At 36.4% G+C, this 23,051-nt stretch overlaps 1 long non-coding RNA gene and 3 pseudogenes across 1 annotated transcript; 3 read left to right on the forward strand and 1 right to left on the reverse strand.

Moving 5' to 3' along the window:
- The window catches only part of LOC103949916, a 45,026-nt pseudogene extending 40,188 nt beyond the window's left edge, over positions 1-4,838 (forward strand).
- The window catches only part of LOC108867458, a 166,167-nt pseudogene that overhangs the window by 99,207 nt on the left and 43,909 nt on the right, over positions 1-23,051 (forward strand).
- LOC125472814 lies at positions 10,282-11,115 on the forward strand (annotated as a pseudogene).
- On the reverse strand, positions 15,212-16,326 carry LOC125472817. Its single transcript, XR_007254737.1, has 2 exons — positions 15,833-16,326; positions 15,212-15,671 (listed from the first exon to the last, which is right to left on the reverse strand). It is a non-coding gene; the product is annotated as an uncharacterized LOC125472817 (long non-coding RNA).

Consider the following 23,051-nt stretch of genomic DNA (forward strand, 5'->3'; position numbering starts at 1 on the left):
TATTAAAAATTGTTTCATTTCATGGTACAAATATGTAAAACATTATTCTTTAATAACACATAAAGGTGTTTAAGTATTAGCTGATTATGATATATGATGATTTTTTTTTATATGACGATATATATTTAACGAGAGGGGATAATTTAAGTAACACAAATATTCAATAAACATTACATTTACGCAAATATTAAAATCAAATTACACACTTGACCAAATAAGCATAGCAACTCATACATAGGGTTCAAAAAAATTAAAATTACACGCCATTGACTAAATATAACAAGTCTTACATATATGGAGAGATCCAAAATATTAAAATTACACACCACTGAATATATAAGACAAGTCTTGCTTGAAGAGATACGAATATAAAAACGTAGCTAGTAGGAAAAGACAACTATTGTTCTAGTACATTCAAAAGAAGAGGAATGGACCAGACATTTTGCTGATAACTAGCTCTCTCTCCATCGTTCTACTGATCTGAAAATAACAATGGAAGTGAAAATAATTAAAAATAATTATTAATAAGATACTCAGACAAAAAACAAAAGAAAGAAGCAACTTAACAAACATTGGTTTAGTTGTAGTTTGCCTAATTTTTTGTTGCCAATTGTTGCATTTGTAATTTTTCAGTTTATTTTGTATTTGAGCATCATCAACAACTCGTATATTATATATATACGCAAATCATAGTTTAGTAAAATATGGAACATGCGTGGTGTATAGGTATAATTTGAGAGTATTTTTTTTTAAATGTGTATATGCATAAAATATATGTATTAATAATTTTGAGGCCAGAAATATACTCTAAAAAAGATAAACATGAATTAATTAAGAGGGAAATTAATGAAAATAACTTAAAAACTTTAAATTTTAATCAAAATGACAAAAATGTATTGTTAATGAATAGTGCCAAGAATGACTTTTTAGAATAAAATTATATTTTTTTCATTAAAGTAAACAGTACTAGAAGTGTTTCGTTAAAACTCTCTTAATTAAAATGATTTTTCTATAAAGTAACTATAAGAAGAAAGCACCAATCACGTGGGTTTTAAACTAACTATTGAGTTAAAACCTAAAAAGTTTAATATGTCCCAACGCATATAAATCAAGAAATGGTAATTCTGAGAAAAAAAATTATAAGAAAAAAGCAAAGAGGTATGAAGAGACTTTAAATAGTTTTCTGTGATATAGTTCCAAAACAGAACACAGATGTTAGCTATGACATGGGTCGCTCGGTCCCAGTTGTGAGATATGACGTGGATCACGCATACCCAGTTGTAAGATAGGACATGTATAGCGCGGTCTCGGACATTTCGAAATCTTAGGTTAAGCAACAGTAGGACCGCCAGAAGAGGATTGAAGGAATAAAGCATTGGGTTATAAAATTGGGGTGCAAGGATGCCACGCAATGCAAGCCAGTAGGTAGCCCACACTAAGACAAGCCCTACCCAGATAACGCAGCGGTGTAGAAGTTGGGTGGAGAGAACAAAAAGTTCAAACCAAACAACGGACAGCGCTGCCGTGGTCACGACAGAGAAAATGTAGAAAGGAGGAAGGCATGGGCAATTATTTAGTTTGCACTCGCAACTAGCCGGATTGACGGATGGAGGTTTGACAAAGTAGTTTGGATCCACCCCGAGGGGAAACAGAATGGTAGCTAAGGCCAAGAGGATGGTCAGAGTCAGGTGTGTGTGCGGATTCGGAGGTGAATTTGGAGGAGGGTTTTGATTTTCATCGTCCGCCATAGTGGTGGTCAGCTGGGAGCAGAAGGGGAGAAGTAAGAAACGAGAGCTGAGTTAACGGTGTGCTGGCGGGTGGGGTGGGAGAGAAAGGGATTAAATAAGAAGCGGGGGCCCCCGTGGAGGGTTGGGTGGGTGAAATGGTGAATACGGTTTGCCTATGATGAGGATGCTTTGTTTCTTTTAGTCTTCAAAAAGTGATTTGGTGGAATATTTTTCTTTATGATCGGTGCCTGTCATAGGGTGCCTTTTTTGGTCGCGGTGTCTATCATAGGGTGCCTCTTTTGGTCGAGGGTGGGGTACTGTTTTTTTTTGTCTATGATGGGGATACTTATATTTTCACGCATTGTGACGTTCATATTTAACTATTCTTATTTTTTTATCTTAGCTTCCTACCTAAACTTAAATTTTTTTGACACTTTAGTACTTATGTTAGCCTTTCCATCAATTCTTTATTAAGTGATGATTTGACAAAAACTATGGCCCACCATATTTGCCAAGAATTATCACTAAACATTGTGGGCTTGGATATACAAGAGAATTTCTCATCCACGTGACAAATATGATGGGTCAAAATTATACCATGTTATCATTTATAGACAACTTGACAGAAAGCTTAACGGAAATATTAAAGTGTTTAAAAAAAATTAAAATTTAGGTATGAAAGTGAGAAAAAAAATATACGAATATCAAGATACTTGAAAGTAATAAAGTGAGAATTGTTAAAAGAAATACAAATTCATATTGGCTGCGTCATATCTATGCTAAGTTTTTGTTCCGTTCGTGCCGTTTTTATGGAATAAGTTCGTCACTGTAAAAGTGCCAAAAAGTACAAGTGTAAGCTCGCGGGAGAGAGAGAGGTGTGCTGGGTGAGTGACAGTGCAAGTGATGAGATTTATAGGCAAACTTCATACTTGCATAGAGCTGGGTTCAATCCAAGTGCAATGAATTGTACAAAACAAAAACAAACAAAATACTATTTCTTTGAAAGTTGCAGGCGTTCACTTGAGATAAGGACAGCAAAAAATGAAGGTGGTTCCGCGAGAAGCTGAGAAACTGAACCTAAACACTGGGTTTTTGGCACAGAAGCGTCTTGCTCGCGGGTTGAGGCTTAATCACCCTGAAGCTGCAGCTCTCATAGCCACACAGGTGTGTTTTTAGCTCCAAAATTTGATCTTTTGTTAAAATTTACAAACTTTGATTGGGTTTTGGTAATCGGTTTTGTAAAGGAAACGTTTTTGTTTGGTGTTTGCGTTGGTAGATTTTGGAGTTTGTTCGAAATGGATAAATCTGTGGCGGAATTGATGGGACATTGGGAGACAGCCGCTGGGAAGGTAATGGTGTGAACTGTGAAATCGTATCAATTTGCCCTGTTTTTGTGTATGGGATGTTAATTCTCGATTCTGATTGTTGAGTAGCATTGGTTGCCTTCCCTTTTGCCCAATCAACGAATCTGTATCCCTAATTTCGCTCCTCGGAATCATGTGTCTAGTTGCTCAAGATTGATCTGCATATTTCTTTTTCAAACAGGAAACAAGTTCTTCCTGGTGTTCAATATCTTTTAGATACGGTGCAGGTGTTATGCTCATTAAGGTTGCTTGCATACGTTTCGAAAAGCCTTAAACATGATGATTGCTGCTGAAAGTTTCTCATAACCCTGACATAACGTGCTGCCTAGAATCATTTTTATGAGTAAGATTTAAATGCAGGTTGAAGGGACTTTTCCCGACGGGATCAAGTTAATCACCATTCACGATCCAATATCTAGGGATAACGGAAATCTGGAACTAGCTTTGAAGGATTCTTTTCTTCCTGGTAAGGGCTATCGGATACATCTCATTTACTTTAGCTTGGTAGAGTTATTGGTTCTGGACGTCTGTTTTAGAGTGTCAATTAAACAACCGACTTATGATAGTTACTAACCTACTGTTTCAGGTTGGCAGTCACTACCACTTCATTGAGGTTAACCCCGGCCTGGTTTTGATCGAATGAAATCATATGGCATGCGCTTGAATATACCAGCCGGAACAGCCAAGAGATTTGAGGTGAAAATTTGTTATATTTCTCAAAATATCTTTAATAATTTTTCCATGTTATGTAATTAAAAGTTGCTTAGTTCATCTCAATCACAAATATATTCGGCCTATCATATGTTATTCTGATCAAAGTCTAGCAAGGATGTACATCAGCCTTCATCATCTTTTAAATCAATAATTTGGGTGCTACTTCTGTGATAGAAGTCATGGTGCTGCTAACTTGCTTTGTAAATTAGGCTCTACTTTGTCATTTTGAATGCTGATACAGTACCATTTTTTTACCGCTTAATCGACTATAAGCATTCTAAGTATGTTATTGGTGCTTGTTTTCTTGTGCCAGCCGGGGGAAAAGCAAACATGTCGCACTTGTAAGTATTGGAGGTAATAGAGTAATCAGAGGAGGAAGTGACGTTGTGGATGGTTCGGTAGATGATGGCAAACTAAAGGAAGTCATGGAAGCTATACAAGCGAGAGAATTTGGACATGAGGAAGAACCAAAAGCTAGGTCGAGGCTTTCTTCCCGAGAAATGTTTATTTGCCTCTTAGCTTCTATTTTGTTAGGTCAATAAAGTTGCATGATTTTTAGCTAGTTCACTAAGATGATTAAGGAAAAATTGGAGATGCCTTACCTCGGTACTAATTTTGCAGTGAAGGTGTTGCAGGAAGCGTTCCAGCTTTCACCACTGTAACTTCTCGTGAGGCATATGCAAACATGTATCGCCCTATTACTTGGGATATAATTCTGCTTGGTGATACCAACTTGTTTGCTGAAATTGAAAAGGATTTTACTGCTTATGGGATGAATTGGTTTTTGGAGGTGGTAAAGTTACTAGAGAAGGAATGGGCCAGTCATCTGGGAATGCCCAGCTGATTGGATGCGGTTATAACCAATGCTGTGATTCATCGGAAATGCTCTATGTAGATGAAAAACGTTTCACCAAAGATAGAAATGACAACCACCAAGGCAAAAAGCACGCAGGCTCCCATTCTGCTAAACATATGAAAAATTAATCAATCTGAAATGTAGTTAAAGGGTCTATGGATGCAGTTACTCAGTGATCATAAAGCTAGTTAATGAATTTAATATCGGGACAAAGATAGATTCCGGTTGTTGTGTGCTTGTTCTTTTTTTAGATATGAGAAGATTCTTAATTCTTCTTCCTCTTAGAGAGAGAGAGAGAGAGAGAGAGAGAGAGAGAGAGCATGAGAAAAGAAAAAGCCCGGGAAAGTTTCTTATTTTAACTTCTCTTGTATTTTGTGGCTTTATGTTTGTGGGTGCACAAAGTGGAAAATTTTCTCCTGCAGCAAGTGCAAGTCCTCGGCCTTGAAGAGCTTAATAAATGGATTGGATTGGAGAGCTACCTTTAAGCCCAAATTTGACAAGGGTCACTACTTTTGGGGTCCATTATCTTTCAGAAATGTTCTTAAGCTTCTTTTGTTAACCCTATCTAAACAGATGTGGGGGTGTGTATATGTATTTGCCTCGTGTGCTGCTGTTGCGGTCCTCTACCTACCTTTTTAGATTTTGTTTTCCTTTTCGGCTTTTTACTCTTCCATTAATTTACATGACAAGTTGAAGCAGGTCAGATCCTGATAACATGAGAAAAGAAAAGCCCTGGAAAATAAGTGACTTTGTCTTTGTGTTGAATTCGGTCCCAGTTTCCACAACTGCTTCTCTGAGCTTTTGAGCTTCTTTAACTTCTTTTACCCTAATGCAATAGAAACCGAAACATAAAGAGAAAGAGGCATCTTAAAACTCTCTCCTCACTGTGATTTTTCTTTTTGTCATTTTTAAGGAGCCTATGAAGATGTTGGGCAACATTAAGTTGTGGTATTTTCTCTCCGTTTCAACTTTGATGCGTGCGGTAGCATTCTTTGTCAGACTAGGACAAACTTGTATACTAATTTGTGAATAGTTGAGAATATGACTCTTACATTGGAGAAATAATGGAGTAGTTGTTGGACTATCTTGTTAAAACAACATTAATTTGCTTTCTAAATATAACGAAAGTTTTACCGACAAATTAAGAAGATTGAACCTTAAATTTAACAAGATGCAAAATTTGTTCCCTCAAGTATAATTAATGTATTTTCACCATATGAAAATCATAATTCAAAACTTACATTCTCTTTATATCATCATCAAAAGATTAAAACTTTTATTTTTTCACACAAATGGATGACTAAACGATCTTCATATTGAATGATTTATCCCATGTATAATCTTTAGATGATGGCAAAAAGAATGAACGGTTCGAATTATGATTGTACAGTGAATATACTTTATTCATAGGTGCGGGGACAAGTAGTTCCCCATGGCAAAATTACAAAAACTGAATATGAATTGGCCTCTTTTATTGGAGGAACAATCACATGTCTTCCTCACAACTCAGCTGTAAATCAATCGCAATTGTAAATCACCAAATAGAAATTTATACACTTTTTCTGAGATATAAGAGCATGGAAGGTGTGGACTATGCAGGGGGTGAATCGTGTAGTTGAATTGCACGATGGAGAGAGTCCAAGTTTTCATAAACTTGATAAAAACTGGAAATTAGGCATAAACAATCGAGAGAAATGGAAAAGCAAAGAGGGAGAAGGGAAGCAATGGGAGAAGTTTTCACGTTTTTACGTTTTTCCTTTTCTTATCCCCTTTGGTAATACTATTTTTCATATTTAAATGGGTTTATTTTTATCATAAATGGTAATCACCCACACAGTCATGATGTGACAGTGACACATAAGTAGTTTTTTTTTTTCTTTAATCACGAAGGGTCTTAGAAATCTATTCACATTATATTTGAAATTGAAAATTCAATCAATCTAGTCCTAGGAATAGGTGTCTTCAGGCTCGGCCCAGACGCAGTGCTGGCAGGGCGACCTTCTGGGGTCCAAAATAATTGGGGGCACCAAAATTATTAGGGCGATATATTTATATATGTTTTCATAAGAGTATAAATTTATAAAATTTGGTTCAATGACAAAGAAATTTAACTAGAACGGATGGTCTTGTTGTTGAAATTAATGAGGTGGTCTTGGGTTCAAAACACCATGTGTGCTTATTTATCTTTCAATTTTTACAAATTTCTTTTCATATGAGTATAAATATATACAATTTGGCTAAATGATCAAGAAGTTTAATTAGAATCAATGGTTTTTGTTGTTTTAAATTAACGAGAGGTCCTAAATTCGAAATGCTAAGTGCATTTTTATTCTTTTCAATTTTTACAAATTTTTGTTTGGCTGTTAATTTATTTTTAATTAGTAGCTAGAAGCTATGTGGGTTGTTATTTTTAAACATTTATTCCAATTCCAGTCTAATCTTCAACAAAGAGAAATTCGTTGACCAAATTTTTAGACCAAATTTACAAATTATATGACGTGTCATCAAAAAGTTTAATTTAGTACCCATTTATTACTTATACATATCAATTAAAGACTCAAAAACATCATTATTTTTTTAATCCCATATTGACAAGGTTAGTAAATAAGAAAAAACACCTCACAATTTATACAAAAACACTTTAAAAGTTCAAATGGAAAACAAAACTCATATCTATCTACTTGTAAACCTGAAGTTTTTTTGTTTCCTTCTCACCATACAAAATAAATTAGTTTTTCCATGTTTCTAAATTATTAAATTTGAAGTGATTTTCTAAGTATAATTTTGTCGATGTCTTACTGCTTACGTGTAAAAACAAATAATTTTCTTATATAAAGTGAGGGCACATTTTTGGCGCCGCCCCGAGCCTAAAAAATCTCTAGACCGGCCCTGGGTGTCTCAAATTAATGTGCTTCTTCTATCATAATTTTGTAAAAATTATTTTATGTGCTGATGTAACGTATAATAGGTCTCACAAGTCTAATTAACTTAAAAATAAATTAAAAAATAAGTTAAAATTTTAATTTCTGTTTTCAATATTCATAAAAAATAAAAAATAAAAAAATCTTAAAAACAGAAACAAAATATTCTCCCAAAGAAAGCAGAAAGAAAGTCACACCTTTCTGACCAAAAAAGAAAAAGAAAAATAAAGTCTCACTCAGCAAAAGTCCCAGGGACCCAGCTGTGTCCGTGCATCGTCGACTGACGAAGTGACACCAATCTTCGTATCTATTGACGAGTAAGAACCTATTTCGTCACATTCAGTAGTTCCCATAATTCCGATGCTCAACTCATTATTCCCCTTCTTCAATTTCGCCGCCAAAAGACAAGAAATTGCACAAAACCAAAACAAACAAAATACTATTTCTTTGAAAGTTGCAGGCATTGACTTGAGAGTAAGGACTGCAAAAAATGAAGGTGGTTCTACGAGAAGCCGAGAAACTGAACCTAAACAATGCTGGGTTCTTAGCACAGAAGCGTCTTGCGCGCGGGTTGAGGCTCAATCACCCTAAAGCTGCAGCTCTCATAGCCACGCAGGCGTGTTTTCTGCTCCAAAACTTGATCTTTTGTTCAAATTTACAAACTTTGATCGGATTTCGGAAATGGATTTTGTAAAGGAAACGTTTTTGTTTAATGTGTTTGGGTTTGTAGATTTTGGAGTTCGTTCGAAATGGTGATAAATCTGTGGTGGAATTGATGGACATTGGGAGGCAGCTGCTGGGAAGGTAATGGTGTGAACTGTGAAATCTTATCAATTTGCCCTGTTTTTATTTATGGGATGTTAATTCTGGATTCTGATTGTTGAATAGCATCTGGGTTGCCTTCCTTTTTGCCCGATCAACCAATTTGTATTCCTAATTTCGTACCTCGGAATCATGTGTCTTTTTCAGACAGGAAACAAGTTCTTCCTGGTGTTCAATATCTTTTGGATACGGTGCAGGTATGATGCTCATTAAGGTTTTTTGCATTTGCTTCGAAAAGCCTTAATCATAATCACTGCTGCTGAAAATTCCTCATAACCCTGACATAACATGCTGCCTAAAGTCATATTTTTATGAGTAAGATATAAATGCAGCAGTAAGGGAGGGACAGTTGGAGATATTGGAGGTGCTTACCAAAGGCGGTGCATCTCAGCCGCCATGCGAGGAGGCTCTGTTGGAGGCAACTTGGGCAGGGCTAGGTCCGCAGAGATGCTCATGGGGTCCGACATGATCCCCACCCTCAGGCGGCTGTGCATGCTCTTGTTTCTGCTTGCTGGGCAGAGGCTTCGTTGATGTAGTTGACACACTCATCAAGGTAACATAGTCTTTTAACATCATAGATTAATCAAAATTCCTTTATGGTTTTAAATGTTTGTAAGCGCTTATTCTAAAAGCGCTTTTCTAACCTAGGAGGACTTGTGCTGAGCCTACAGTTGCCTTAAAGGATGCTTCAACATAAATAAGTGTGATGTACAATCAAGGTTGCCATCACCAAAATGTGCATGTGTTGTAATTGCTTGAACATTTAACTTTTGTTCCATGACAGTGATGCTATTTCTTGGTGGCGGTGTGGGGTGGATGCCGATGCAACTGACAAGGCGCCGCTTCAATCGTCTAAGCCATTCCTACACACTAATGTTTACTGTAATGTGCTTATTTCTGCCATTGTTAGCCAGCAAATTTCTGTTGCCAGACTCCTCTTGCAGGTGTATCCCTAACTCATCGGCTAGTATGCATACCTTCATAGCTATACACTACCTATCTAACGTTACGTACCTTTTGGAACGACATAACAGGCTGGAGCCAGAACAGATATAAAAGTGAGCCTTGGAGGCTGGGTCCTGGGATGTAAATACAGGAGAAGAGTTTTGGGCGGGTGCAGGACAAGGGGAGGCTTACAGAGTGACCTGGTGTGCTGTGGAGTATTTTGAAGCCACCAGTGTTATCTTGCGCATGCTCTTGCAACACCACTCTCCTAACATTCCTCACTTTGGGAGGACTCTCATTCACCACGCCATCTTATGTAACAATGAAAGAGCGGTAGAGGTTCTGTTAAATTCACACGGTGTCACCACTTGGATTAAATAAGATTCTTCAACGACTGATTGGTGCCTGGTGCAATATCAACTATCAACTCTCAGACAGATTCTGGAGAAACTGCACTAATGATCTGTGCTAGTCTGCTAGATATAAACCCCAGGAATGCCTTAAAAGCCTGGCTTCAGGCGCTGCTGATTTTGGTCTGGTGAATTAGAGTGCAAGTGTAATAGCTGAGTCAGCAAGGTGGGCTCTTGGCTTCCAGCAAGCAGTTGTAGAGGTGATTCACTCTGGTGAAATTGCTCAATCAAGTGATGCATCAATATTTTCTCCTCTAAAGTTTGTGACGCAAGCAAACAATGTTGAGGCTTTGAAGAAACTGTTTGTGGGGGCAGACGTTGATCTCAATGAGCAAGATGAAAAGGGATGCTCAGCTGCCATGATAGCTGCAGAGGGCGGTTACCTGGAAACTTTCAAATTGCTTATCGACGCTGGGGCTGACATAAACCTGCAGAATAAATGTGGTCAGACAGTAATGGAACTATTCGATACAAATCACAACAGTGAAGAATTTGAAAAGTTGTTGTTTAAGAACGCTTCACCTCAAAAGGTACTTGATAGTCCTGTTGAGTTTTATAGGACTCAACATCAGGCGGTACAACACAACGCCACAGATTTTGTTCATACATTGATAGGCAGGGATTCTGATGTTAGCAGCAAGAGAAGGCCACCCTACGCTGTGCGAGCTTTTGATTTCTTTAGGGGAAAAATGCGACATTTCAAATGCAGGACACGAGACAACACTCTTGCTTGCAAGGAAAAGTGGGATTAAAAATGATGCAGAGAATTTGATATTGGATGAGCTTGCAAGAAGGTGATAGTCCGGTAAAGAAGCACACAAAAATGCGGTAGAGGATCTCCACATCAAAAAATGCTGAAAATGGTGGGGGCTGCCAGGATTTTGCAGTGGGGGAAGTCGAGCAAGAGAAATGTGATTTGTAGGAGGGCGGAAGTCGGGGCTAGTGACTCGTTCAGATGGAACCGCCGGAGGAAATTCAATACTGACGAGCCCGGGCTGTTCCATGCCGTAACTACAAAGCAGAAGGAGCTGCATTTTGTGTGTGAGGTTGGGATTGAAATGGGTGAGCTGTGGGTAGGAGGGATCAAGCTTTTATCATATTTAGAGTTATTTTAGAAAAAACCAGGGTTTAATAAAGAGTAAAGATCCAAAAACCAAAGATCTTTAGCACATAGGGCGCCACAAAGACAAATCCAAGAACAACATCAGCCAATTTTCCTTCAAAAATTCACAAACCAACAATCCAAACAAACATCAGCAACATTTTTTATATGATCAAAAAACACAAAAACAAAAAGAAAGATTGATAAACAATTATATGAAAATCCAAACGGGAGATTTCTCGATCGATCTGCATAATCACCTGTTGAATCACCTGTTGAACCACCTCCTAGTGGCTTCTCCATGGTTTACAAGACTGCGAATGTAATAGATAAACTAAATTTACATATCTGCAGAGGATAATGATTCCGCACCCAATCATTCAATAAAAAATTAAACAAATTTATAAGATTGGGAACAAAATGAAATTGATACAGCCGAGAGCACCGTTTTCGAACCTGAACTTCTTGAATCAGGCATCGCGGCGATGACCCAACTGAAAATGATGAACGGATTGCTGCAAATCCTTGTATAAATCGCTTGCGGTTGCAGACATTCGAGCGTTCAAAGAAGAAACCATGGAGAACGCGAAGAATAAAAGGGAGGTGAAGGCGCGTTCGCCATTGGTTTCATGGGAATTTGGGAGAGGATTTGGTAGAACAGTCTTTTTTAGCGCAGAGGATTTTGCAGAGTTATCTGTTCGCCGGAATTTGGAGAACGTGGTAGTGAGATGCGAGCGTGGCTTTTCTTTTCTAGTTTTTTTTCTTTTTTCTTTTTTTTCTTCCCCTTTTCTGGGTTTGACTTGCGGCAGTTTGGAGATGGAGATGGCAGCGTCGAGGGTGACAACAGAGAGACTTGACAATGTTAAGTTGGGTTCAGTGAGCGGAGAAGTATCAGAAAGATTGGAGGGCACATTCTTTTTTAGGTGCACAAGGTTAGAATTACTCTGATTGAGATAGAATTTAGACGCGTTGATGGACTTTATTTTTATTAGAAAATGGTATAAATGTGTAACACATTATTCTTTAATAAGATACAAGACTGTTTAAGTATGAGTGAATTATGATATATGGTGATTTTTTTGTTGGAAATTGTTAATAGCAATTTCCTTTTTATTTAAAGAACAATATTTTATATTTAACGAAAATAGGTTAATCTATAGTAACACAAATATTCAATAAACATATTAAAAACAAAATTACACATTTGACCAAATAAATATAGCAGCTCATACATAGAGATCAATAATATTAAAATTACATGCCACCGAAAAAATATAACAAGTCTTGCATGGAGAGATCCAAATATTAAAGTTATACACCATTGAATAAATATAACAAGTCTTGCATGGAGAGATACAAATATAAAAAAGTAGCTAGTAGCCTAGTAGGAAAAGACGACTATTGTTCTAATACATACAAAACAAGAGGAATGGACCAGACATTTTGCGGATAACTAGCTCTCTCTCCATCTTTCTATTGATCTGAAAATAACATTAGAAGAGAAAATAATTAAAAATAATTATTAATAAGATACTCATACAAAAAACAAAAGAAAGAAGTAACTAAAAAACATTGTTTTAGCGGTAGTTTGTCTAATTTTGTGTTGCCTATTGTAGCATTTGTAATTTTTTCAGTGTATTTTGTATTTGAGCAACATCAACCGCTCCTATATTATATATGCAAATCATAGTAAAATACGAAACACGTGTGGTGTACAGGTATTATTCGGATTTTTATTTTTTTTTTGAAATTTGTATACATGTATAATATTTGTATAAATAATTTTGAGGCTAGAGATATATTCTAAAAAAGATGAACATGAATTAATTAAAATGATTTTTCTATAAAATAATTATAAGAAGAAAGCATAAATGTAAGATCCCACATCGTCCAGGGGAATGATCCTTATATGTATATTCCCAGCCCTACCTAGCACAAGGCCTTTTGGGAGCTCACTGGCTTCGGGTTCCGTAGAAACTCCGAAGTTAAACGAAAAGCGCACAAGAGTACTCCCAGGATGGGTGACCCATTGGGAAGTTCCCTAATGAAGAAGATATTTTGCACAATATGGGAGCAATTAGCATTGTATCGTCTGATTCACAGGCTATGGGTCGCATCGAAGAGGTTCTTATTGTTGGAACTTGTGTTTTATGTGGGACTTGGAGTCCCACGTCGTCCAAACCTTCTTTGAACATCACCTTTATAAGTCAGTGAACTCACTTATAGTTTGAATTGAATTGGGCCAAAGCCATGGACCTTGGGCCTTAGACTTAGAGGGTTTGAATGTATATATTAAGTCAGTGAACTCACACAAGTTATGTTTTTGATTTTTTGGATTCAGTTTTTTCCCAAAGGATAAAACTGATTAAACAGTTACATTTGGTTTTTATTATTTAAAAACTGATAAGCATGAACGGTTATATTTGTTCAATTTATACCATTATATATATGGCAATAAAATCAGAAACCGATCATCAAATTTTTTTTTCCTTCCTCCATATTTCACAGAGAAACGCTCAATCAATTCGCCAAGAATCCAAGTTCGTGTGCAAGAACTTAAGAACTTGGATTAGATAGTTGTATCCTGCAAGATAGACGTCCATTTGAACTACTGCACTGGTGTAGGGGCGTATTTCTGTCTTAGGAGATTGATACTGCAAGCCTCTATCTTCCTAACCAAGTCAGTGTTTTGTGGTTTATTAATTCAGTTTTATTAATTGTTTATATTGTAAGATATATATATATATATATATATATATATATATTGTATCCTTGTGAAATTTCTATTCGAAATAAACTGTGCAATTGTTGTATAATATATACTTAACATTTGATTGGTTCTAACACTTATTACCTTCACCTATGCATTCTGGTTACTTCTGATCATAGAAAAACTTTTATGAATTGTGATACCTGCCCGCATATGTCTGTTTGTATCAACTTCATTGAAACTGTAACAAAACAGTAACAAAAAATGAAAACAGAAAGACCTTATTCGAATTGAATTATAGAACATTATCATTGTCGCCTTTTACCAAACCATGGATTTTTATGCCTTCACTTGAAAGTCTCTGTTTCTGGTGTTAGTAGTAGCCTTTGTCCACTCTTAATAGACAACCAAAATATTTCGTTTCAAGCTTTTTGTAACCTCTCCCGTTTGGGGCAGAGCATTTGAGAGTTAAGCTAAATGCTTTGAGCTTCAACCTTTTTGAATATGTAACTTTCGTGGATGAAACTTACCTCTTTTGAATTACTTGCGTTTCGTGGACTCTATAAATACTGTTATTGCCATTAAAATAGCGGAATTCTCATTCTTCTCATGGGCTTTGCATGTTGTGCAGGTGGGGAAGCTGGCTGATCTTGTTCTATGGAAGCCATCGTTCTTTGGCGCAAAACCAGAATTGGTGATCAGAGGTGGTGCTGTTGCATGGGCGAATATGGGTGATCCAAATGCAAGCATCGCCACACCTGAATCGGTAAAGTTTATAGTTTACAACAATTCTTAGGCATGGATGCATTTTCTTGTCACGACAAATCTTTTGCATGGTTGATGAAGAGGGTCCGAAAGGATTTGGAGACAGCAGTAGATATTCGTCTGGGATGTGTAATAATTTTAGCGATTTTTGTTCTGATTACTCTAGAAAACCTTATGTGTTAGCAGGTTATTTCAAGGCCTATTTTTGGTGCATTTGTCAACTCAAGGCTGGTAGTACTCATTCCATTGCTTTTGTCAGCCAGGCATGGATCTTCTCTCTCTCTCTCTCTCTCTCTCACGAGATTCATTAGCAAGACTGATTCTCTTTATTTCACTGTGAAAACAGGCAGCTGTAGATAATTGGGTTGAAGATTTGTATTGCCTTGACAGGAGAGAGGTTGATCCGGAAACATACACGGTGACAGCAGACGGCATGGTTCTTACAGCAGTCCAGCCACCACAGTTCCCCTTTCTCGGAACTACTTCATGTTTTAGGCTCCTTCATAGTTCCTATGAACCACCTCTCCCAGTTGTATTATAATTCAAAAGTCCAATGAGCTCAAACAAACACCGGAAATATGTACAAATAGAACCAGTTATAAACTTTCAAGAAAAAAAAAAAAAAAATGCAACGGGAGGGCACGAACCCGTGTTTTATTATATGGCTTGATGTCTGTTAAGTGTCCCGGGGTTGTACATGTGCATATTTTCTAATAAATGTTGATTCGTTGACATTTTTGTAAGACACAACCTTCCTGAGTTTGATATATAAGGATCCTGTTCTTGCATGTTCTTCTAATGTGAATCTATATATTTGGTCGATCATAGAAAATCTATTAAAATAAACCAGCAAGGAGCCTAAAAAGGGGTAATCATGCAAGTGAATGTTCTTGGTCTCCAATTAATGTCTTTCACAGTGGATCTGCTGGAACAAAAAATTAATAATATAGAAATAATTAAGAAAATGAAAATTAGTTTATTTTATGGATAAAAAAATAAAATAAAATAAGAACCCTAATAGTGGTAGCAGCTCCTGCAGCTACAACTCCCCTCCTAATCTTCCCCACCAGCTTCCCACCGCAAACACTTCAACTGAACCACATCCACCCCCCCCCCTCTTCTTCTCTCTCTCTTCTCTTCCCTCCCTCATTGGATCCAGATTTGTGGAGTATAGCTTGGAGATTTAGAAGTCACCAATTAATTGAAAATCCAAACGGGAGCTTTCTCGATGGAATTGCATAATTCACGGCACCTCATCCTGGGGTTCAGGCAACAGAGGTGGGCTGAGCCTTCACTTTGCGGTTACCTGGCTGTTGAAACACCTCCAAGTGGCCTCTCCGTGGTTTACAAGAGTGCGAATGTAATAGATAAAATCAATTTACGAATTTGCAGAGGATAATGATTCCGAATCCAACAATTCAATCACAAATAAATAAATTTACAAGATTAGGAACAAAATCGATGAAATTGATTCAGCAAGAGCACCGTTTTCGAACCTGAACTTCTTGAATCAGGCATCGGCGGCGGTGACCCACCTGAAAATGATGAAGGAATTGCTGCAAATCCTTGTAAAAATCGCTTGCAGTTGCAGACCCTCGAGCGTTCAAAGAAGAAACCATGGAGAACGCGAATAATAAAAAGGAGGTAAAGGCTTCGAACTCGCGCTCGCCTTAGCCATTGGTTTCATGGGTATTTGGGAGAGGATTTAGTAGAACGGTCCATTTTTAGTGCAGAGGATTTTGTTAGTTATCTGTTCGCCGGAATTTGGAGACGGTAGTGGTGGGATGGGAGCCTAGCTTTTCTTTATTGGGTTTGAATTGCGGCAGTTTGGGGTGGAGATGGCAGCGTGAGTTTTGATAACAGAGAGACCTGACTTGACAGTGTTTAGTTGGGTTAGTTGGGTTAACTGTGTGCCTGATTTTATTCAAATCATGGTACAAAAGGGTAGCATTATTCTTTGAATAAGATACAAGAACGTTTGAGTATGAACGGATCATGATATATGATGATTATTTTTACACAATGATGTTATATATATTTAACGAAAAAGGAATAAATTATAGTAACACAAATATTCAATAAACGTTACACTTACACAACTAGTAAAGACAAAATTACATTCTTGACCAAATAAACATAGCAAGCTCATACATAGAGTTCAAAAATATTAAAATTACATACTACCGAATAAATATAACAAGTCTATGTTAAAAAAAATAAAATAAATATAACAAGTCCTACATCGAGCGATTCATAATATTAAAATTACACACCACTGAATAAATATAACAAGTCTTGCATGGAGAGACAAATATTAAAACGTAGCTAGTAGCAAAGATGACTATTGTTCTTATACATTCAAAAGAAGAGGAATGGACCATGCATTTTGCTGATAACTAGCTCTCTCTCCGTCTTTCAACTGATCTGAAAATAACATTCGAAGAGAAAATAATTATAATAAGATACTCAAACGTTTAGTGAAGATGAGATATTAAATAGTATGAAACTAACTGGTTTTATACATGGTTTCTTTTTTGCTTAAAATGAATTTTCAAAAAATAAAAAATAAAATAAGGATTACATTTCATAGATTATGTGATATAGACAATGGTGATGCTTCTTTCTTTCAATGTGGTATGAAATCTGTGGATAATAGTGTACCCAACTTGGATGAAAGGCCATTAAAGACAATTTTCTCATTGATTTTTTTGTGGGCATCTCGGCGGCAAAAGAGCTCATTTGAAGTCTTCCCGTTATTGTTATTATTAATTTTTTTTTAGCGACACCGTTGGTGAGGGACTGCATGAGCTCGAATTCTGTTAATTTAATAATCTAATATCTAATTTAATAATTTTCTATTTGCCGTGAGCCTCGTATTTATAGGAAAAGTAGGGGCCTAATTTCCGACCTAACATCCCATCATGCTTATAATAATAAGCTAAAAACCAAACCTGCCAGAGAAGCCAGAGTAAGTCTAGTGGCCATCCACATATTTCATAACAGAACATACTTTAAATATCCAAATTTTAGTAGTTTCATGTGATATAGTTCCAAAACCGAACGCAGATGTTAGCTATGACATGTACCGTCTGGTCTCAGTTGTCAGATATGACATGGATAATCCGATTCCAGTTGTTAGATATGACATAGATCACCTGGTCTCAACCATTTCGAAATTTTAGGTTAAACAATAATAGGACCGCCAGAAAAAGATTGAATGAATAAAGCATTGGACTATAAAATTCAGTTTGCAGTCGCAACTAGTCGGTGGTGGGATGGGAGCGTGGCTTTTCATTACTGGGTTTGAATTGTGGCAGTTTGGGGATGGAGGTGGCAGATTGAGGTTGATAACAGAGAGACTTGACGAGTGTTAAGTTGGGTTAAAATTGAGTGGACAAGTGTCGCAAGATTAGAGAGGCCATATTTTTTTGAGAAGAAATTTTTCAATGTGATCGGAATACAGGTGATACATCATATGTTACTATACAACTGATAAGATATGTGTTAAAAAGTTAATAACTTTAAAAATAAAATTTCTCACCACTTATATAAATATACATGGTGTACCTCGTATTTCGATTACAATGAAAATTTTCTACTTTTTTTAGGTGCAGAGATTTGAACTACTCTCTAATAGAAATGTAACTCATATGTGTTGGTGACTCCACAAGACACAAAGATGTATAAGGATTAGCAAACTGGATTTATGATATTTGATGATTTTTTTATACAACAATATTTTATATTTAAAGAGAGGGAGATAATTTACGGTAGCACAAATATTTAATAAAATTTACACTTACACAAATATTAAAAACAAATTTACACACTTGACCAAATAAATATAGCAGCTCATACTCATATATAGATATCCAAAATACTAAAATTACACACTTCACCCATATGGAGATATCCAAATATAAAAACCCCAGCTAGTAGGAAAAGATGACTATTGTTTTAAGGGGTGTGCTATCCACACTCCTTATTTTACTTTTCACACACCCCTTGTTAATTTCTATCCGTTGATCTTTTTTAATTAATCCGATTCGACGTCCGAAAACCAAAAAGGTGTGGGAGAAGTAAAAAAGGTATGTGGATATCACACCTCTTGTTCTAATACATTTAAATTAAAAGGAATGGACCGGTATTTTGTTGATAACTACTCTCTCTCCATCTTTCTCTTGATCTGAAAATAACATTAGAAGAGAAAATAATTAAAAATAATATTAATAAGATACTCATACAAAAAACAAAAGAAAGAATTAACTTAATTGATGTGTGTGGGACATGTTAACCTATTTTTCAGTAGTTTCCCGTGATATAATTCCACATGTCAGATATGACATGGATTGTGTAGGTTCCAGTTGTCAGATATGACATGGATAACCCAATCCCAGTTGTCAGATACGACATGGATCACGCGGTCTCGGACATTTCAAAATTTTAGGTTAAGCAACAATATGACTGCCAGAATAGGATTGAAGGAATAAAGCATTGGATTATAAAATTGGGGTGCAAAGATGCCACGCAGCGCGATCCAGTAGGTAGCCCACACTAAGCCAAGCCCTACCCAGATAATGAAGCGGTATAGAAGTCGGGCAGAGAGGACAAAAAGTCCAAACCAAACAACAGACAGCGCTGCTGTGGCCACAACAAAGAAAATGTAGAAAGGGGGAAGGCATGTGCAGTTATTCAGTTTGCAGTCGCAACTAGCCACATTGGCGGAGGGAAGTCTGACAAAGTAGCTCGGATCCACCACGAGGGGAAACAGAATGGTAGCTAAGGCTGAGAGGATGGTCAAAGTCTCGCTTAGATGTGGTTGCGGATATGGAGGCGGATTTGGAGGTGGATATGAATGAGGGTTTTGATTTTCATTTACCGCCATAGAGTGGTGCTCAAAAGAGGCGGCTAGGAGCAGGAGGAGGGACTGGGAAGTGGGGTTAAGGGTTGTTTTTTATACTACTGCGGGTAGTGGATTTTGGAAACTATTTGGACACAATCTTTCCTTTTTGTTTTTTTTTAGTATATATCGATACTTTTATACTAAAGAGATGGAAAGTTCGACTAAGCCATACTGTAATACTACTGAGTGGCCATTCAGACAAAATCTTAAATAAAGCATTTTATTCGGCCAAAGAAAGGTTTTTTTGTTGTCAATGATTAAGAAAGCTTTAAATAAAGGATACTTTGGGGAAATTTGGAAAAATAATCATATACGCTTAATGACAAAAACATTCATCTTTACTGTTCTTTTTTTTCTTCGAACAAATGATATTCTCTACACTAAGGGGGAGGGGATAGGTTTAGCCTCACAAAAGGACTAGCAATAATGTGGTTCAAAACTCGCTTTTCGCGAGAATCGAACCTAAGACCTCTCACTTATAAGTGAAGAGGAGTACCGCTAAACCGTAGTACTAAAAACAACAATTAGTTGAGATCTTGAAGCATATAAGAGGTATCCTCTTAAACACTACCCAGTACCCCTACTCCTATATGTATATAGATAAGGAGTAGATATAGATATTCAATTGTAATCAAAGAACATGAAAATTGAAGATAACCTAGTAAACTAAACGTAAAAATGAATCAGGAACTGAATCTCCGAAGCAAAATTTAAATCTAAAAATAGAGGAGCAAAAACCCTTTTAAGCTAAAATATGTGTGAGGTTTTTTGCTAAACTGGTGTGTGAAAATATAAAGCCAATAATTAGGGGTGGAAAAAATTCCCGAAAATCCCGAACCGAACCGAAAAAATCCCGATCCCAAACCAAAAATTTCCCAAACCGAAATTTCCGAAATTTTCGGGATGCTATCCCGAACCAATCCCAAAATTTCGGTATGGGATTCGGGATTGGCTTCTTGATATTTCGGGAATCCCATACCAAACCGAAAATATATAATATTAATTATTATATATATTTATACATATATATATTATTCTTTTATAATTGATGCTAGTAGTTTCTAATTCATGCTCAGCAACCTAGAATGCCCTACACCTTGCATATTTTTCATGTTCTGTTTGATATTCATGTGGATTTTATTATTGCTGTTGCAATGGCTGATGATTTCAGAAGGCTTGATTCTTTTGTCTCTCAACATATTGCAAAAAGAGTTTAATTAATTTGAATTTTGACTATGATAAAAAGAGTCAAGCATGCCAGTGTTCAATTAAATGGTAGTGTGAATGAAATGAAATTCCTAGTTCATAAATGTGTTCTTGAATTATATATTTGAAGAATAATTCATAATTTCATATTTCAATTTGGGATTCCCGATTTGTCCCAAAATCCCGAAAATATTTCGGGATTCCCGAAAATTTGGTTTGGGATTGGTCTTCAAATTCCCGTCCCGAAAAATTTCGGTTTGGGATTCGGGATATTAGTTTCGGTATGGTATCCCATACCGAACCACCCCTACCAATAATGTAATAAATCCCGAATAATATAAAAGTCAATATTGTAATGAATCCCGAAGAAAAGCATTCATGTCATACGCTGGAATGGAATCTAATTGGATTCTTGCAAGTTTGGTGATTGTGACCCATCCCACCACACCGAAGGATTCGTAATATATTCACCAACATTGAAACATGAAAATCATTAAATTTTTTACTAAAGCCATGATCTAAAATATCAAAAAGTTGATTTAGAAATCAGAAGCTACAATTAACGAGTGTACCATTGTTTATTGGACAAATTGAAAAAGGCTGCTGCTCCATGTTACATTTTTTTTTGGGTGAAAACGTCCATGCTGCTTAATTATGCAAAATCAAAGGGTGCTCTTCTGGTTTAAGGTGAGAAACAAGAAGGTTGCAAGAAAGTTTAAGGGAGGTTTTGTTTTTGTTATGAGAAATTCTAATATTTAAAGTGTATTAGTACTTCTACGTCAAATTTTGGTTAAAATTATTATAAAATTAAAATAATGACTGTAATTTTATATGAGATCTCATGAATGATTACTTTTCCAAATTTCTTGATGCTTTGGACAAGTGTAGCCTACTTGACGATTGAATCATTCCGCCTTTCCTCATTTCCACGCTAATCATTAGACTTAAGAAAAGACAACCCATTTGCTATGGGCCCAGTGACTCACCTTCCTGCGTTCAGTTTCTGCGCATTTATGTGGTTAGTAAATTGACTTCGATCAAAGCATGCATTATCGTTGTGTGGAGCATCAACAACGAATTAGATTCCCAAGAATCATTAACTGGTTTTTTCAATACAAGGGGAAGCTTTTATGTTTCTGATTTTTATCCCATTCTATCAGACCAACCTACAAAAACAAAGCAGTTCTTCCGTAACCAGTCATTCATAATATCAAATAAATCATTTTTGTCTTTGGTAAATTTACCAACGGTCCATTTACTGTGCCTTGCAGAAAAACATAGGATTAATTTCAGTTTACTAGTATGAAATTTCTTAGTTTTAAACATTTCATACATCAAGTTTTTTTTTTTTTTTGTCCCAATTTGGTATCTAAAGTCATAATTCTGAGACACTTTCACGCATCCGTTAAGTTTTTCGTCAGAATCTCCGTTAACTGATGACGCGGCGTCCACATGAACAATGACTAGACGTTACAAGTCAATGTGAACCCACGTGAATGTTAAAAAATAAAAAAAAATAATGTGTAACAGGGCCTGCTACTGGAGCTCGTGCAACAACTTGAACAACAGCCCCATTACAAATGATGTTAATGCTGCAAACAACTGATGACCTGCCTTCTAAATTTTGGCTTTACGGGGAAGGTATGCTTAAACTGTTGTTGTACCTAAACTCTCCTCTTTCTTCCGTACTCTATGCCCACATTCAACGATAAACCTGTTACTACCATTTTACAAAATGTGAAGTGATGGCTAAAGCTGTCCCTCTTACATATTTCTTCATTTTTCTGTAATATCCTTGGCTTACTTTAGGGGAGCACCGCCAAGCCTGAAGGAATACATGATATAGTAAGCGCTGGGGCAATGGGACTGAAGCTGCACGAGGACTGGGGAGCACTCATGCTGCAATCGACAATTGTTTGGCCGTTGGAGATCGATATGACATCCAGGTACTATATTCTTTATTTTATATTAGGTCTTATAGGGTGTTTCGTGGTATTTTCTTACGAGTTTCACAATTCTGATCTGTAGGAGTAAACTAGACTCAGAAAGATTAATACACTAGCCAAGAACACAAGGATTAATCAACTAAATCACAATCCTTAAATTATGCATAATACAAGTGTAAGAACTGCAGCAATTATGCCAACACATACATGTAGACATGAAAACCTGCACACAACCTTCTCCTCTCTACAAAACTCAATACTCTCCAACTTATAAGTAATTGGAACAATAAGAGCGCGTTTTGTGAGAGCAGGGGCTTGTGGCTTTATACTACAAGACCTGGATTGCCCTATAACAATCCTACAAGGAATACAAGACTGCATTCCTTACACAAGTATGAGTCCTATTCTTAAGATTATCAACACGGAGTTTCAATCCAAACCAAAGTCGAATTAACTCTCATAAACATATTAAGACTTCTTTATAGCAATCTGAGACAACAAGGATTATTACCAAACCGTATGAATCACTCGCATACTCTAATATTTTCCTACTTGAGTATGATTCACAACAATAAATAATCATCTCAAATTCAATATAAAGATGATCACACAAGCCTTACACATATGTCTCCAATATTAACATGATACTACTCACACATA

This window comes from the organism of the source record quoted next, unplaced genomic scaffold (assembly GCF_019419815.1).
Source record: "Pyrus x bretschneideri cultivar Hongxiangsu unplaced genomic scaffold, Pyrus_bretschneideri_v1 Contig74, whole genome shotgun sequence".
Lineage (NCBI taxonomy): Eukaryota > Viridiplantae > Streptophyta > Magnoliopsida > Rosales > Rosaceae > Pyrus > Pyrus x bretschneideri.